Source organism: Tenrec ecaudatus, chromosome 3, assembly GCF_050624435.1.
Source record: "Tenrec ecaudatus isolate mTenEca1 chromosome 3, mTenEca1.hap1, whole genome shotgun sequence".
Lineage (NCBI taxonomy): Eukaryota > Metazoa > Chordata > Mammalia > Afrosoricida > Tenrecidae > Tenrec > Tenrec ecaudatus.
In genome coordinates, this window is record NC_134532.1 from 6,301,307 (window position 1) to 6,320,455 (window position 19,149).

At 38.2% G+C, this 19,149-nt stretch overlaps 1 protein-coding gene across 5 annotated transcripts in view; it reads left to right on the forward strand.

Moving 5' to 3' along the window:
- The window catches only part of RAPGEF2 (Rap guanine nucleotide exchange factor 2), a 277,405-nt gene that overhangs the window by 152,834 nt on the left and 105,422 nt on the right, over positions 1–19,149 (forward strand). The window lies entirely within an intron of this gene.

Genomic DNA, 19,149 nt, shown 5'->3' on the forward strand with positions numbered 1-19,149 from the left:
TTTGGTCTACTAACCCTAACTCGAAGTTTGTGATTTGCATTGTAACTAACGGGTTTTAATATTGATGTATTTTGCTTGTGCTGCCCTTTACCTTGATCCAGTAAAATCTCGTAAACATCAAACCATTAATGATGAAGACTAGATGATGGCAGAGACTGCTTTATTTGTGCAGGTTTGGGGACAGACTGTCCACCATTAAAGACTAAAAGTGAAGCCTGCTTGCTTTTAAGTTATTCTTACATGACACGGTTTTCAAATAAAAGAAATGAAAAGGAGCAGGCGGATAGACATAGTGGAATTTTATTGCTTTTTTGTTAAAAGCCTTATAGGAAACCTAGAAATTCACATTTTAAGTCCTATTCGTGAAAAAAGGTTTGGAGTTCACAAATGCCAATGGCTGAGGTGCTTAGTCAAAAAGGAAAGTTTTTAATCTCTTATTTTACTTGGGAATTATTCCCCTTTTTTGGGGGAGGGGGAATTATTCTTAACCAAATTCATGCATTTATTTTGTTCTGTATTTAACCGAGGTCTAAAATAGTATTCTTGCTTTTTATGCTAATATTTGACTAACATGTTATATAAAAAATAACGGGAATTTGGAGTTAAGGAAGAAAATCTTATTTATGTTGTTTTTCTTATTTTGTGGGACAAAGATTATGATTAATATAACCCACATTAAAGGTGGCCTGTCTAACATGTAATGACTATTGTAGTAGCCTTGACTAATACCGTGAACCATTTATAAACATTCAAAGTAACACAGGTCTATTGCTTTATGCTTTATAAAATAGCGTGCATGTGAGTATTAAATTACCACAAGTATTATGTTGTCTTGTAATAGTGTTGATTTTTAAATCATGAGATTAATCTGACCTGGTTTTTAGAAGAAAAAAATGTATCAGTCTTTAATACTTTAACTGCAAAAGGATACTCTGAAAATGTATAGCTTTTTATTTTAAAAAAATGCAACAATAAGCAATTTATACCTTTCTTAGAAAGACAAAATGTGCCAATTAGTCAAATTCCAATGTAAAACTAGGAGTGGAGTTTGTAGTGTGTCCCAAGTTATGCTGCATACCTTATCTCTATTTAAAAACCAGATGTATTGCAGTGATTAAGGAATGATGCCAGTGCCCAAATTTTGAACAGCCAGTTTTGTCAAAAGCTATGGATGCTAGAAGAAGCCCAAATCCATTTACTGAGTCTCTACCTGATGTGTCTCCACTATCCCTAGACTAGGAACGTGAAAGCCAAATAACACCAGGCAAAGAGCATTGTACAGTGGATTTTAGCATCTGAACTTAGGTTGCAATGTCATGTCTTCCTTTCGAGCCAGTTTCAGTTTAAAGTTTTAATATCCTCTACTGTTTTAGCTGGAGGTCCTTCTCTGTTTTATATGGTTGTTGTGGCGGCATCCTATTTTTGTTTTATTTTATTTTTTTTTGCCCATGGTTTGTATGTTGTTTCTGGATACGGAAGCCAGGATGGGTGGATTTATGAAGATAGTAACTGGGTTAATATTTATCTGGCGCACGGAGAGAGGAGGTTACTGGGAATGGGTAGTCAATGACAATGAGGACAAGAAGGAAGAAAAGTACCAGATTTGATTGTGGTGATGACTGCACAACTCTACTTAGTATGATTGAACTACAGAATTGTATATGTCTGTGATCACTCGGTACTACTAGTTTAAAAAATAAAACAGATAGAATTATTTCTACAGAAACATGAATTCTCTTGTAGCCCATCAAGAGTGTTTTCAGGACCTTTTTACTCCCCAAAGCAAGCGTAGAGAAAATCAGCTCTTTGAAATTCAGTGAGAAGGGAATGTTGGAAACAAATTTCATGGACATTTTCTTAAATTTTGATGAGTTGAAGTTGAGGCTGTATTTAATACTGGCAGGAAAGAGGATGTGCCATGGATTCTCTGTCTTACTGCCAGTAAAGGCTGCACACAGGTAGTAGGTGAAGGTCCCTAAGAGAGCCTAGAAGCTTGAGAGACTTGGCACTTCAGGCAGGTGAATGATTGTAGCTTACCTGTCTCCAGGCTCAGGATATGGGTGGTGATAAAAAAAAGCTCTTGTTTAATTTACCCACAATATCTAGTATATTCTTGAAACTTGTGTGGGTTGAGAAATCTGAATTCCATATAAAGATAGAGGGGAGAAGAAGTTGGACTTACGGGGGAGGAAGATTTAAAGCCTGACTTTCTATAACTTTCTACCTTAGTGGAGTCATATGTGAAGATGTTACATACTTGCCTTCCTTATTCTTCTGTTCTGTTTATAAAAACAAACAAACAAAACCCTATAAAACCTTTTCCCCCTTTCCTACTCTAGCGCTGTTCTGTTTCCAATTTGGAGAAAACAAAAATTGTATAGAGATTAGACTGAAGAGCAGAGATAAGCTTGCTTTGCCTAAATTGTGGAGAATATGTGTACCAAATTGACATTTCACAAACTTCCAGCTTTTCTAAATTGGTTCCAAAATTGTATTCCCACCCCTTTTCAGGTTCTGATTGGCAATGCACCCTAACTCCAAGCTTAACAAAAAAACATGACCATATATACATACACACACACACACACACACACACACACACACACACACATTTTTGAATTCGCAGGATTGGAACATTGTTTAACAAAACATAGTTTTCATTGATGAAAATATTTGAAATAATACAAGCTCATCAATAATATAAAAGATCATTCTCATATACTTAATAGTAGTCATTGTTATGTGAATGTATACTTCAGAGTTCTATGTAAATATATTTGACTTCTTCAGTAGATTAGGCTTAACGTTCTCATTACAGATATAAAAAAATAATAGAAAATAGTACATAAATTAAGTGAATACAATAGAAGTTGAATGCAAGCTTATGGGAAATTTTTCTGCTCGGATTAGTGATATATGTATCTACTGCCGCCCAGTCAATTCCAACTTACACCAACCTGCTAGGGCAAAGTTAAACTGCTCCCTGGAGTTTCTGAGGCTGTCAACTTTTACAGGAACACAAAACCTCACAATTTAGTACTTGCTACTGAATAATAAGAGGAAGTGTTTTGCGTGCTGTAGGCAGTCCCTTTGGGTATCTACTGTAAGGGGCTTCAAAAATTTGTGTAAAAATTATATTAAAAGTTAATGGAATTTTCCCAGAAACACTTGGAAGCTCACTGGCATATAATATGAAGGTTTGTAACTTACAGTCAATATCCTATCACACATCTATATATTATATTTAAAGTCTACTTAGATACCTGTAGAAATTACCAAAATTTAGAAAATAGAAATGTTTTCATAGAAGAGTTTCTAACTTATTTTCAATGAACTTATAATTTCTCAGGGGATAAACTGGGAAATGGAAATATCAGCAGTCCTACAAAGGCACATAGAAGTTTGAGGAATCAGGGATGATTTCTTGAACAGTGTCAATGCCTTGACTCAAAGGAATAGATCTGTGCAGAAGGAATCTGGTTTGTTAGAGACCTAGAGGCGGGCGTTTTGGAAGCCATGTTGAGCAGAGTGAGCTTTTTTTTTTGCAAAGACTCTTTGGAGACTGAAGAACAGAGTGTGTTCTGAGATTTACTTCGAGAAAAACTATTCTACCTCCAGGGTGGAATGGATTTGGGAGTCGGAACAGCAAGGCAGTAGGGCCTGCATGTCTTGATTCGAATAATGAAAATGGAATGGAAGTGGTGCCTAGAATTTTAACTGGTGGCCATAAGCATTAAATGTAGAAGGATTTACGTGATATTCAGAGAGAAGAAAATAGTGATATTTATGTTTTAAACTACAACTATAAAAAACTCTTACCGTATACATTTGAATATAAGCTGGCCTGAATATCCGCTGAGGCACCTAATATTACCACAAAAACTGCATTTAAAATATGCTGAAAATTTTGACTTACACTCAATAATTCATTAATTTCTTGTGATTGTGTTTGTGGGCCATGTTTTCTAGTCTAGTAGTGTTGACTGGAGAGCTCTGGTGGCATAGTGGTTACTCATTGGGTTGTGATCTGCAGGGTTGGCCAGTCAAAGCCACCAGCCGCTCTGAGGGAGAAAGACGGGGTTTTGTACCCCCATTAACAGTTACACTCCTGGAAATGCACAGGGACAGTTCTACCTTGTCTACAGAGTCAGTGTGATTCTGTCCTGACTCAATAGTGAGTTTGGTTTTTTTGAGTGGTTGATTTTATGCTATATCCGAGATGCCCAAATTTATTTGGCCCTTTACAGAAAAGCAATTATTTGGCACCTACTCCTGGCATGTATACATTTTTGTGATGATAGCCCATAATCTAGGCTAAAGTGTAGGTATCTGATTTTGTGGTCCTTCTAGATAGCAGCCACCAGCCTGGGGTTGGGGTTAAGAGGTGGGCTCTCACCCACCGTGGGAAACAATGAATGCTAGTACTTCAAGTGGTGGTTTAAGAGAATGGACACTGGTGCAGATAGGAACTGGAAACGCAGGGAATCCAGGGCGGATGATCTCTTCAGGACCAGCGGTGTGAGTGGTGATACTGGGAGGGTAGAAGGAGAGTGGGTTGGAAAGAGGGAAGTGATTACAAGGATCTACATGTGACCTCCTCCATGGTGGATGGACAACAGAAGAGTGGGCAAAGGGAGATGTCAGGCAGGGCAAGATATGACAAAATAATAATTTATAAATTATCAAGTGCTCAAGAGGGAGGGTCGAGCAGGGAGGGAAGGGGAAAAATGAGGAGCTGATGTCAGGGGCTTAAGTGGAGAGCAAATGTTTTGAGAATGATGAAGGCAATGAATGTACAGATGTGCTTCATACAATTGACGTATGCATGGATTGTGATGAGTTGTATGAGCCCCTAATAAAACAATAAATAAATAATAGATAGATAGATCGAGTGGTGGTTTAGGTTGCGAAAATGGCTTTTGGGGGATGGGGGGCGGCGACCATCTGATCTCCTCTGTCCATACAGTGTGATTTTTATGAGACCAAGGTCAGACTTGTCTGCATCCCGCATTTTTCCTTATCCTCTTCTGACACCAACCGTCTCATGCAGGCCACGCTACTTCTCTGCTGGGTTCTGTGTGGACAATGGCCACATAGAGCTCCCAGGTCATACTTATTATAGGGGTTTATTAGAGAAGCTAAGTGGTTTTAAATGAGTCAAAGATACAGTTCTTATGTATGCAACACCTCATCCCAGCCATGCTGGCACTCATGTCTCTGGTCCTTGACTCAGTAACAACACCACGCCCATCCCGTGGTTTCTGAGGTTATAACTATTTAGTGGAGTAGAAAGCCCAGTCTTCATCCTACAGAACTACTGGTGCTCTGGAACTGCCCACTGCATAACCACTACATCTCCAGCGTTAGCCATATGCCCCCTTGTGCTCTGCCTTATTCAGTGGGCCCGGAAGCTGACTAGCTGCTCTGCCCCATGGTATCAGTGCTGCTCCTTTAGTTCCCTCTCATGGCTTTTGCCACTTCACATGGGGATCAGCTCTTCTTTCTTGATGTTTGCAGTATTCTCTCTCTCACCTTAAAACCCAGTGGAATGGCAAAATCGACCAATCCTCACGTGAGAGTCCCCACATTTTATTTGTATGATCTTACTGAGTCATTTGGTGGGAATTGCAACAACTGTTCTTTAACACAAGAAAGCCCAGAAGAAATAAAAAATTAAGCTGGGGAACAAAGAATAGAAAAGAGACCGTGTGGAGGGCAGCCAGCCCATTAGAGAAGTGTGATCTGTATGTATTTTTTCATCACAATTTTTTCCCCAGATAGTGCTTTTTTTGTGCATGCCTAGTAGCATATGTTTTTGTCAGTCTATTCAAGAGAGGTGTCAGAGCAGCATATCCTGTGGTCACGTGGTCGTTTGCAGCAGGGTTACTACATCCTCGGCACCTAGAGCGTGCTGTGGTTTCAGATCTCTTTAGAAGGCTCCGGGAAAGGTCTCTGCACAATGGGTGGATGTAACACTCAGTGAGTGTCCTGCGTGCTGCGTTTTCTGCTGATATGCAGCATGTGGAAGCTGCTGCAGTGGTTTCAACCCCCTTGCTTTGGGGGACTGTTTCCCTTTCTTTCTGTTATAACCGGGCACTTGTGTTGACTTAATTTATACAGATTGGGAAATTCTACCAGAGAACATGTATAGAAATTGAAATGCAAATCAGGAAATAACTTGAAATATAAAATGATCTCTCGCGTGCTATTAACAGCATGCTTTGCAAATTCATACAAAGCAGTTGAGAGTAGTATGCAGTGTGCTGTTTACCCGTTAGCTTCTGTCGGAGGATGTCTATTTTTATATATTACATCATCTCTGCTGCAGAACTCCAGTGTCCACTGGGATTTAGTGTTCTTTCATTCCGTTTGGAAAGAAAGCTGGTATTGATGTCATAATTGGATCCAACTTTTGGTTGCACTTGGAAATTGAAAGTAATAAAGGCTGTTGTGTAGCAAGTCATGCAATATTTCAAGCAATTTATTTGTCAAAAGATCACTACCACTTTGTCCTGCCTCTAATGAGAGCTCAGGTGATCTCTTGTCTGTACGGTTTAAATATACCGTATATACTCGTGTATAAGCCGAGTTTTCCAGCTCATTTTTATTGCAGTTTTTGTGGTAAAATTAGGAGCTTCAGCTGATTTTCGGGTCAGCTTATACTCGAGTATATACAGTACATGGCTAAATTTTAGCTTGTAGTTACAGTAGCCAAGATCCTTTTTATGTTGGGTTGCTTTATCAATCATGTGGGTGTGGCCTTTTGTTTTTCTTTTTTCCATAAGATTTTGTAGTGTAACATGCTGATTTGAAAAATGTCTGTTTGGAAAAATATGTGTTGATACTCACATCTATTTTTTACCAGTGCTGATTTGATAATTTTGTGATTAAATGATTAATTGTAAGTCGTCTGTTTTTACTCTTTAAACCTATCAAATGGTTAGATATGTTCCCTTGAATTTGAATCAAGTTGGAAGACATTAACTTAAAATACTCTATTAGCTATGATGACCAGTGGAAGGAAGTAGCATTTTATGCAGTACATAGATAATAAGTTCACAATGATGTGTGGTAAGAAATACTTTCTGTATTTATATTAACATAATATATTATATTTATATTATTTATATTTATATATTTATATTATATTTATAAGAATACCTTGCAAATGCAGTACACACATAAGGAGACTCCAGAGTGTTTGTGAAAATATTCATTATCTTTAAATTTCATTTTTACATGAACTTAGTTGAACCCCCTTGTGTATATAAGTATATATATTTTTACTTTTGTTTTCCCCTTCCCCAACCCCCCACCAGATATTATATTATCAATATCTTCATATTGAATCTTGGCTAACTTGAATGTACATTTCACAGATGTAATGTTTGTTGTGTTTATTGTTGTTATGCATGCACTGAAAAATAGCCTTAAAAGTATTTTGAAAAATTTCTGAATCTGTTGAGGGCACTTGTTGAATATTTATATTACAACAATTTCTTACAGACTCCTTATAGAAATGAGAAAACTACTCTCCCCTCTCCCAGCCCCATTTGTGCACACACACCTCAATTCTTTTTCTCTTTCAAATGAAGAAATGTAGTAGTTGGGTAGATAATGGAATTTGGAATAGCTGATCTGTAGAAGAAAAGACATGGCAGCAGGCTAATGCCATATCTGAAATACGGGTTTCTAATTCAGATAAAGTCTACAGCAGTTCAGAATAGAAAAATCTGAGGAGGAAATGAAACTATTCAAGTTATGTTGATTTTTATGCAGTTGTATCAGGGGACAGTAGTGATGACTTTCTGTGTAGTTCAGAAGGGGTTTGTTTGGTGCCTCTGAGTTGGTTCTGACTCAAAGTGACTCTGTTTACAACTGAGAAAACAACAACAACAACACTGCCCAGCCCTGTTCTATCCTTATCACTTCTCTTTGAGCCCACTGGTGCAGCCACTGTGTCAGTCCATTTCATTGAGGGTCTTCTCTTTTGTTCACTGTCTACTAGCAGGATGTCCTTCTCCAGGACTGGCTCCGCCTGTTAGCCTGTCCAAAGAACAGGAGATCACGTCTTACACATTCACTTCTAATCAGCATATCGGCTGGACTTTTTTTGTGATACAAATTTGTTCATTCTTTGACAGTCCCTGGTATATTTAACATTCTTCTCCAACACAATTCAAAGGCATCACTTCTTTGGTTTTACTTATTCACCATCCAGCTTTCACAAGCATGAAAGGTGATTGATAATACTGTGGTGTGTGTTCGCTCTACCTCAGGCTTCAAAGTGATGTCTTTGCTTTCTAACATTTCAATGTGGTCTTTTGCAGCAGATTTCCCCAGTGGTCGTATGTCCTCTGATTTTTTTTTTAAAATTCAAGTGTGGTTAATTGGGTGAAGGTTTACAGAGTAGAACATGGTTTTATATTCAGTAATTCACACACATTCTAATTCATTTCATCCATTGCAATCCTCTTAATATATCATCATATTTCCTACTTTTCCCGTTTCCTCCACTCCTTTTTGTTTTCTAACCTTTTGAACTTTGTTCTTTGGTAAATGCTACCCTATTGATCTTATGGTTGATTACTCATGGAAATGAATTTTGTTCCAGACCTGAAGGGTAAGGGCCATTGTCCATCAGTCTCTATCCAACCAGTATGCCAGGCCTCTTTTTATGATTTTGAGTTCTGTTCCACATTTTTCTCCTTCCAAACCCTTCAAATGTGATTCTTTTCAGAGGTGGGTACCATCTAGTTCTTCTGGTCTCGGTGTGATGGAGACTGATACTGATGTTTATGTGATCCATTAGGACTATAGTAGACGATGGCTGGATTCTCATACATTTTGCATTTAATCAATTGTTATGTGCTATTCTGGTTGAAGAGTCTCTCTCTCTCTCTCTCTCTCTCTCTCTCTCTCTCTCTCTCTCTCTCTCTCTCTCTCTCACACACACACACACACACACACACACACACACACACAACTTAAACAGCCCCTGAAAGGATATCTTGGAGACCCTCAGGCAACCACAGGGCATACTTTGAGAACTGACTTCCTTGAGCTTGGGTCACTGTTCTTTATTTTTTGTTAACATGAAAAGAAAGCTAGACCTATGAGCATCCAGGGAACACCTGTCAAAGTCTTTACTCTGAATTATTTTAAAATCTAAATTCTTGCTAATATAGAAAGTATTCTTTAGGACCAGAGTTGCTGTCATGGTAGCAGGCCCAATACAGCATGAGTATATTTAAAATGATATACCTAAAGTATATGTTCTTTAGCCATATATAGGAGGAGCTACGTAGTTGGTGTGGTCTAGTGAAAAAAAAAATGACAAGTTCTAAGATGGTGAAAGATCATTAAACATAGTGTAGCATACCTTTCTTAATCCAAGGACCTGTGTGACAGCTCAAATCTCATACCTGTGAGACTGACCCTGGCCTGATGTTGCCAGTATGAATATATATATATATATATATAATTATGTACATATACATAATAATTAATTTCCCTTCCCCTCTAATTTAATTACCTTAAAGCTACTTAGAGCAAGTGAGACAGTTCCCAGCTAATTTTAGATAGGATCAGAAAAAATATCTCCAAATGCTTGACATTAAATACCATTTCTGTTTAAAATATATTACTTGGTACTCAAGTTTACCAGCAGTTCATTTCATAGTTGTGTTTTTTATTTAGCATTCTCATCTAAAGGGTTTCACCTTCAGATTTTATTTTTGAAACCCTCCCTTAATATGTTTCTATTAATAAAATAATGAGCTATGTTAGGAAAGTAAGATACAGCCTTAATTCTGAGTTGTGTCTGTCCTTGGTCACCCTTCAAATTGGGATATTTTTCTTATGCCAGTGTCTTCAAGACAAGCTATTGTGTTTCCCCTGACTCTCTCCACACCTCCTCTCCCCAAATAGAGATACTATAAGTAGTTTAATAGTATTCTTGTGGGTGATTTATAGTTAATGATCAGGGTAACATAAGGATTGCCTCTATTTGAGAATGCAAAAGTTAAAAAAAAAACACTTGTTTTTACTATTTTTCTTAACACCCCCACCCACCCATCTCCTCCCATCTTTGTTATTTTCTATCTTTTGTCTTCACTCCTGGTTTCCTTTTGTGTTATAATGTAGTGCTTATCTGTCTACCTCTTCAGCCTATTAAGAAGAGCTTATTGGCTAGTTTTTTGTTGTTGCTGTTTTGTGACCTCAAAGTGGGAGTGGCATTGATTTCCCTGAAGTTCATTATGACTCCATAATTAGCCACTAAACCAAATGACCTAAGTACATGGAACTGCCTTTGGGAAGGGGTTAGGAATATATCCCCACTCCCCAGATTTGAGTTGGTCGGTCTCCCTTGATGGAAGCTGTGTTTTCTGGGTTGTCTGGAGAAACAAATCCAGAGATACTTATATGTGTATAAGAAAGAGCTGTATATAAAAGAGTAGTTGTATATTAAGAAATGATCCCAGCCTATTCCAGATCATGTCTGATACTAGTGTGTAAATTTCTCTTCAGACTCCCACAACACATGTTCTGACACTGAGTGCAGGAAGATCAAAGGCTGGGGGGTGGATAGTCTTGTGGATCCAGTGGCCATGGAAGCATCTTAGTGCTGGCAGGGTCTCCACATGCCTCCTGCAGCTCCAAAGCTCTGGCTGCCATCAGTATAGCTCTATGTCACTTGTCAACAGGAATGTCTAGCAGGAAGACAAAGCAGAGAGTATATCTGCCCTGCAGTGAGTTATTTATGTCCTTCAAGCCTCCAAATGAGGTCATCAAACTGTGACCTGATTGACAGGCTAGATGCCACCCCCCTCACTCTTAATAGTCTCAAATAGACACCAGATTATGTAACTACCACAGACCACACCTTATCAATCTGGCATTTTCACACATATATAATACGTAATTATACATAATAAAGCATATATAATGTTCAAAGAAACAATAATAACATCATATTTGTATCGAACAGGGTAAAACTAGAATGCATACAATTTAATAGGTGCCAAAGCCTCATTTAAACATAGTATTCTGTAAGTGAACAAAATACAAATATTTTATACTTATATAAACACCTATACCTATGAACATATTTCCCCAGCTATGAAATCTTATAAGCCAGCTACTTCGTGCCTTGATCTGCCCCATTTTGGGTGTCCAATTTCTATACTGTCTACTTATATCAACCCCAAGGAGACAATCCTAACACTTTATGTGAGGAATCTTCCAGGAGGTACCTTGTAAAGTCTACATCCATAAGCAAAGACAAATCAGGACAAGCCATTCACAAAGTTAGCACCAGTTCACAGGCTCAAAAATCTTCTCTTCATCTGGTCAGGTTTTGATCAACTTAATGTTGGCTGCCTCATTTAACCTCACCAGGTGCTTTAGATTTGCAGTTCTGAACCTGTGGGTTGCAATCTCTTTGGGGATCAAACAACCCTTTCCCAGGGGTTGTCTAAGACCACCAGAAAACACATATTTCCAATGGTCTTATGAACTGGGACGCCACTCCAATATCCATCTCCAAGTGGGTCTGCCCACATGCAGATATGCCCACATACGAGTATCCGGTGTGATGACATCATCACACCAACTCCATCACATAGACCTCGTATAAATACAGGTGTATGTGACAGGGTTGTTGCCGTAATGTACTTATGCTGACCAGTCACACATGGAAAGAGCAGATACTGTGTAGAAAGCAGCTGCTGTGTTGAAAGCAGCTACTCTGTTAAAAGCAGTTACTGCCCATTCACAAAGTTGAAGATGCTCTTGAGACAGCACAAGAGGAGTTCATTGAATTTATTGACAGCGATGCAGCAAGAACAGATTTCTTAACAATGCCAGTTACAAAGTCCTGGTCCAAGTGTTTATGGTCATACCCTGTTCTGTCTGAAACTGTTGTGCCTTCTTCCATTTCCAATAACATATCTTTCTGAAACAGGGTTTTCCAACTTGTTGGTTATCAAGTCTAAATACAGAGTAAACTTGTTGTGGAAGATGATCTTTGTTGTGATTTTACAAAGACTGCCTTGAAAATTTGTGATCTGGTGAGAAAGACGCTATCTCAACCTTTGCACTGACATTGAGTTTTTATGCATAATGTAGCAATGTAGTTTACTGTAGTCATATTAAGACTGTTACCTATGCTACACCATGCTTCAAGACAAAAAATCATTTACTTATAATTAGAAATAAATATTTAACCATATATAATTACATATTTTTTGTGATTAATCCCTACGCTTTAATTATGTTCAATTTGTAGCAATGAAGATTCATCCTGCATACCAGATGTTTACTTTACAATTCATAACAGTAGCAAACATAAAGAATGAACGGTTCTCTGGCTTTCCCACCAATTATTTGTCTCCTGTCCTATCCCATTTAAAGTCTTGAAGATTGTTTTAGCTAGCTAGTGCTGCTGTAACAGAAATGCCACAGCCAGATGACTTTTAGAAGCAGAAATATATTCTCTCACACTTTAGAGGCTATATGTACAAAATGAGTGTGCCAGATCTAGGGGAAAATTTTCTCTCTGTAGAATGTGGAAGGAAGGTACTTGCTTTCTTCCTGGATGCTCTTCCTGTGACTCTCTTCCCTCACCCCTGCTTGCCTAACTTGCTCTTTTTATCGCTTGTAAGAGATTAACTCATCCCACCCTATACTAATCTGGATTCCTTAATAGAACACAAACCTCATTCTCCCATTGAATTATAACTACAGGTATTCGAGGTTAGTGTTACCACACATTGGGGGAGACAGGAGTCAATCTGTAGGTGTGAGAATCAGAATGAATGTGAAAGCCTTATTATTAATTTTTTATTGCACATTTATGGCTACAAGTTCATATTATGAAATACACAGGAGATTTAATCTACATTCTGACCCAATGCTGAGCAATTGTAACCATTGTAAAGACAGATGAATACAATGTAATATCTAACAAATCACCTTCTGTTTTAAATGTCAGCATGATAGTGAATGAAAATTTCCAAATGCAACTAAAATACAGAACTTAGAACTTTTAAAGAGTGAAATTCGATGTGAGGGTTTGAGTTCATTTCTTTTTTTATGAGGAGGACAATCGGATGTGGACATTTTAAGTCCATGCTAACATTTGTAGGCAGCCTTTTCAAGAAAACATTTAAAATATTTCTCTAGTGTTTAAAGTATCTTCTGTATTGAGACCATCTTCTCTATTGAGTTAGTTTCCAGGCAAGTTTTCTTGAAGACACTTCCTGTAAGGACACATGTGATTGTGCCAGTGGGGCGGGCACTGCTGTGCTGGCAGCACAGTCCGGCTGTCGTTTTCTTTTAGAAGGAAAGCTATTGGAGCCCTGCTGAAAGGCATACATTCCTATATTTGAACTAACTGTGATGAAGACATGAAAATACAAGGCATGGTAAAAGTTAAGTTCTGCAACAGTGGAATCTGAGAGGACATAGTGTTGTGCGTGCCATTGCGCACTCACACCCTTTGAGTGGCAGATAAAAGGCGCTAGGTTATGTGTTAATATCTTTGGAGGAAACTCCCAAGATCAGCATTATTTAATATTTCTAGGAGTGACATTGTAGATTAATCTTCCTTAGCAATTCTACAAAGGTTAACTATACTAGGCTGCTAGTCCAACTTTCATTAATGGGCTGCCCAAAACTTAATGTAACCAAATTTTGAAAATTTTGTAACCATATTTTGAGAATGTTTTAGAAATAATAAAATTGACCTTTATTGAATACTTGTTTTGAAATTTATTTTTTATACTACTTTTTTCCTCATATAACTTTATCCATGAAATGTCACCACATTTCTTAAGCCAGATGACGTTTATCTAAGACCCATGTTAGATAATACAACCTTTAATTGCATGAAAGGATTTTAGTACTCTCTTAGTTGAATCGCTTAACTTTTTTTCTAAATAATAACTATCTTGACTTGTAATACTGAACAATGATATTTGTGAATAGGCCATTTAAATAATGTGTGAATAAAATAAGGTCTTAGTAAAATCTTTGCTGTTGTGTGTCCTGAGTCAATTCAAACTTATGACCCAATCGGACTAGCAGTGCTCTATAGGGTTTCTTAGGCTGTGGTCTTTGTGGGTACAGCTCTTCTAGTCTCGTTCCCCTCCATTCACCCACAGTGGGTGGTGTGTTCCAACAGATCACATTTTGATTAGCAGCCTAGCGTGTAACCATTGCACTATCAGTCTTCCTTTAGTAAATCAGGGTGTATCTTCCTCCTGCTGCTGCTAGGTGCTCTTGAGACTCACAGCAATATCTGTGTATAACCAACCGCATCTGTATGCACAACACGCAATGAATTGGGTCAAGTGCACCTTAGTCCTTAAGGTGGTATCTTTGCTTTTTAACATTTTCAAGAGGTCTTGTGCAGATTTCCCCACTGCACTGTTATTCAATTTCTTGATTGCTGGCTTTTGGTGTCATTGATTATGGATCCAAATAAAATTAAATTCTTGACAATGTCTCTCCCCATTTATCATGTTTGTTGGTCCAGGCATAAGGAATTTTGTTTTCTTTCTAATGTGTTGTAGTCCATACTGAAGGCTTCTGAAGACCTTCATCAGTAAGTGCTTTAAGTCTTATTGACTTTCTGCAAGCAAGGTTGTGCCATTTGCATAAGCGTTTCTCCAATCCTGATACCAGGCTATTCATATAGTCCAGTCGCACAGATGCTTTGCTCAGCCTACAGATTGTATAAGTACAGTGAAAGGATGGACAGCCCTTGCACACATCTTTACTGTGATTTCAAGCCACGCAATATCTCCTTGTACTCTTTGAACAACTGCCTCTTGGTTTAGGTACAAGTTCCGCATAAGCACTATTAGGTTTCTAGAATTCCCATTTTTCTCCTTCTTGTTCATGCTTTGTTGTGGTCCACACCATTTAATGCCTTTGTAAATCACAGCACTTACTGTTGGAGAGAAGGCTTAATTATTAAGAAGGCTTTCCTATGCTTATTTGCTGAAATCTTTTTAAATGTTATTTGTAGTTCATAGATCACTTCTAAACACATTTTTTAATATTTCATTTTCATATAACTGCCCTTCAAATATTATAAGCGATTCAAACACTATAAACCTCTTCTCTGGGTCAGACCTTCTCAGCTATGGGAATTCTTAATTGCTCCCTTGATTGTTTTCATCTTCTCTCAAACTCTCTCAGCCATCAACTTGATTCCAAGTCATAGTGACCCTACAGAACAGGGTAGAGCTGCTCCTGCGGTTTTCCAAGACTGTAACACTTTATAGAGTGGACAGTCTTGTTTTTGTCCTGAGTAGTAGCTCTCAGCAGCTGATCTAGCGTTTAGCAGCCCAGTGCATAACAACTGTGTCACCAGCGCTAGTTATACATTATCTTTCATTAACTGGTTGCCATAATGCAGATTACAGCAGAACTTTGTGTCTTCCTTGCTATGAACATACCACTGATAGTGTAACTTGAGGTTCTGTTAGGGTTTAAAAGAATTGTGCATTGATTCATACTGAGATTCTTGTCTAATTCAATGTTCCAGATAACCCTCCTGATAAAACGTACTACCATTGAGTCAGTCGCAACTCTTAGCGACTCTATGAGACAGAGTGGCACTGCGCCATAAGATTTCCACGACTGTAAATCTTCATAGAAGAAAACTGCCCCATCTTCATCTCATGGAGTGACTAGTGGGTTCACACTGCTTACCTTTCAAATAGCAGGCCAATGCTCAACCTACTATGCCACCAGGGCTGCAACCCGAGGTGTTCCCGAGATCCCTTACCTTACCGTACCTTTACCCCTGTTAAATTTGTGTGTCTTTTAGCCTACTTTTCTAACTGTTGGAGTTACTTAAAAGCCTAGATTATGTCAGTGGTATCCTCCTGGGTGGTCCACATAGTTAATGTAGTCAACTGCTAACCAAAGGAATAGAAGTTTTAATCCATTCAGAGATACCTTGTAAGAAAAGACTGCTAACTCACTTCTGAAAAATTAGCCATTGAAAACCTTGTGGAGCACAGTTCTGCTCTGACACACATGGGGTCGCTGTGAGTTGGCATTAACTTAAGGTAAGTGGTTCTGTATTGGGCTACTAAGTGCAAGGTGTGCAGTTTGAAACCACCAGCTAATTACTTTGCTGGAGAAAGAAGGAGCCCTCTACTTCTGTAAAGAGTTACATTCTTGAGATACTAAAAGGAGGAGTTCTGCCCTGTCCTAGAGGGTCACTGAGTTGACATTGACTTGATCGCAGTCAGTTTGGTTTGGTTTTATATCCTGCCAAATACCTACCTCCATAGAATCAACTTCAGCTCATAGAGACCCTGTACCAGATAAATAAAATGTGCTATGTTCCCAAACTTCAACAGATTTATATTTTATGTTGTGATGAATGCTTTTAAAAATAAAAATAGAGGGATAATGAGCATATTAATCACAAGGGAATACATTAAATAGAAAACTCATAATAAAGATAATACTTGGAATTTACATTTTCAGGGTTGTTGTGCGAATTAGTATAGTAGGGAACTTAGTTTAAAGCTCTTGCCCTTAGAAACACAGCAATGAAATAACTAATATTTGAACTAGTATTTGAAGACTCCTCCTTTGAAATCTTGAGTATTGCACTGTGAAGATTGGCATTTTCGCATAGTTTCTAGATGATGCAGTGAACTTGGTTAAATTTACTGTTGAAGGTGACTTACTTTCAGAGATGTAGCAAAGTATTTTTTGTCAGAACTATTTTATTAAAAAATACATGTTTAACACACACATACATACATACATACATACATATATATATATATGTATAAACATATATCTTATCATCTTTGCACTTCCAGCTGTGCCTTTCTGATGTTGTTAGGTGTGCCCTGGAGTCACATCTGACTCAGAGTCACCCTACCTATGAGTGTTTCTCTACTCCTTAGTTTTCACCATCCTGACACTGATTATGCTTGAGCCCATTGTTGCAGCGTTATATCACTCCATCTCTTTGATGGTCACCCTCTTTTTCGCTGGTCCTTTACAAAGCATGATATCCAGGGACTGGTCTCTCCTGAAAACATGTCCGAAAACATGAGATGAAGTCTCACCATCTTCCAAGAAACTTTCTGACCATACTTCTTCCAAAAACAGATCTGTCCATCTTCTGGCAGGATATTGTCATCACCTTAATCCAAGACATCAGTTCTTCTTGTACTTCCTTTAGTCGTCCTTATTCATTGTCCTGTTGCAAATGCGTGCGAGGCAATGGTAAATACCAAGATTTGAGTAAGGTGTACTTCTGTCCCTAAGTGACATCTTTGTTTATTAACACTCGAAGGAGGTCTTGTGCAGCAGATTTACCCAGCAATACATTATTTGATTTCTTGACTGCTTTTTCCATGAGGATTGATTGTGGATGAAAGCAAAATAAGATCCTTCAAAACTTTGATTTTATTTTCTTCTATCATAATACTATTTGGTTAAGTTGTGAGAATGTTGGTCTTCTTTACATTGTATACTCCATACTGAAGGTTGCAGTCCTTGATCTTCATCAGCAAGTGCTTCAGATCCATCTGGCTTTCAGCAAGCAGGGTTTGTGTCATCTGCCTCGTGCAGGTTGTTAAAAATCTCCAATCCTAATGCACTCTTGTTCTTTATATAGTCTAACTTCTCTGATTATTTTCTCAGCATGTGGATGGATTAAGTATGGTGAGAGGGTACAAACGACATGCATACCTTATTTGATTTTCAATCACAGTGTTCCCTTGTTCTGGTCCAGTGACTAACATTTGGTCCATGTAGTTTCTGCATGAGCACAATGAAGTGTTTTGGAATTCTCATGGTTCACCATAATTTGTTATGGCAACATAGGTATGCCTGTGCATATCCAGTAAAGCACAAATAAATATCTTTTTGATACTTCCTTTCTGAGTTAACTAACAGAATTTCCTTATTTGTAAAGCCACTAGTTAGATTCAACTCAGATACTTATTTAGTATTTACTATGACTCAGAAGGCATCGTGTGGTCTCTTATATTTTGGTTCCCAATTAAGTCATTAAAAATTAATTGGGAGTGCACAGATAAATCCATCAGGACCAGTAACGAGAGTAGCAATACCAGGAAGGGAAGCGGAAGGTGGGGGGAGAAACGGGTAACCGATGACAATAATCTACATACAACGACCTTCCAGGGGGACAGAAAACATAAAGGTGAGTGAAGGGAGACAGTGGTTCGTGTAAGATACTAAAAAAATTTTTTTTAAACAAAATAACCTTATCACCTTAAAAGTACTTTCCATTACACTTAATGCATTTGTCAAATCTGCGAATCCATTCTTGGAAACATTTTTCAAACTCTACTGGATTGGGTGGCTGACAGCACTTCTCTCATTATTTTCCTTCACCTCTTCTACATAGTCAGATCTCTGACCTTTCGTGTCCCTCTTCATTTTTGGAAACACAAAGAAGTCTCAAAGAGTGAGGTGAGGTGAGTAAGGCGTGCGGGGCAAAAGAGGCATGGCTGCTTGAGCAGGTGCTTTGTCATGGTGCAAACCCAGTCCTCTGTCTGCCACAGATCAGGCCTTTTTGTTGCACACTCTTAGGCAATCTTTTCAGAACCTCTAAAAAGAAAGCTTGATCAATAGCCTGACCTGGTGGAGCAAACTCTGCAAATTCACTATGCAGCCACATTTTTGTCAGTTCGGGGATTTGATGGACATCCAGAAAGAGGTTTGCCATCAATCGACATTTCACCTTTTTTGAAATGAGAAAATCTCTCGTACACTTGAGTTTTTCCCATAGTGCTGTCCTTGTAAGCTGCGATTAACGTCACAGTGGTTTCTGCACCATTTTTCCAGAGCAGGAAACACAGTTTCACAGATGTACTTAGTTTCAGCAACAACAAAATGAGGTTAGAGCGAAACTGCTTTTACCAAAAAATTCCCTGTGACTAGACAGAACCACACGTTGCTTGATGCTTGCCTAGCGTTAAAAATGTGTACTGCGAAAGCTCCACCCAGCACAATTCAATTCCAGTTTTGGGGTACGCCCTCGTACTTTATTTTTCTATGAGAGTTGAATACATTATTTTCTTGCTTCCCTTGTGTTTGGAAAAGCTTAATTCAGTCAGTATTTAAGGGCCCTGAGCT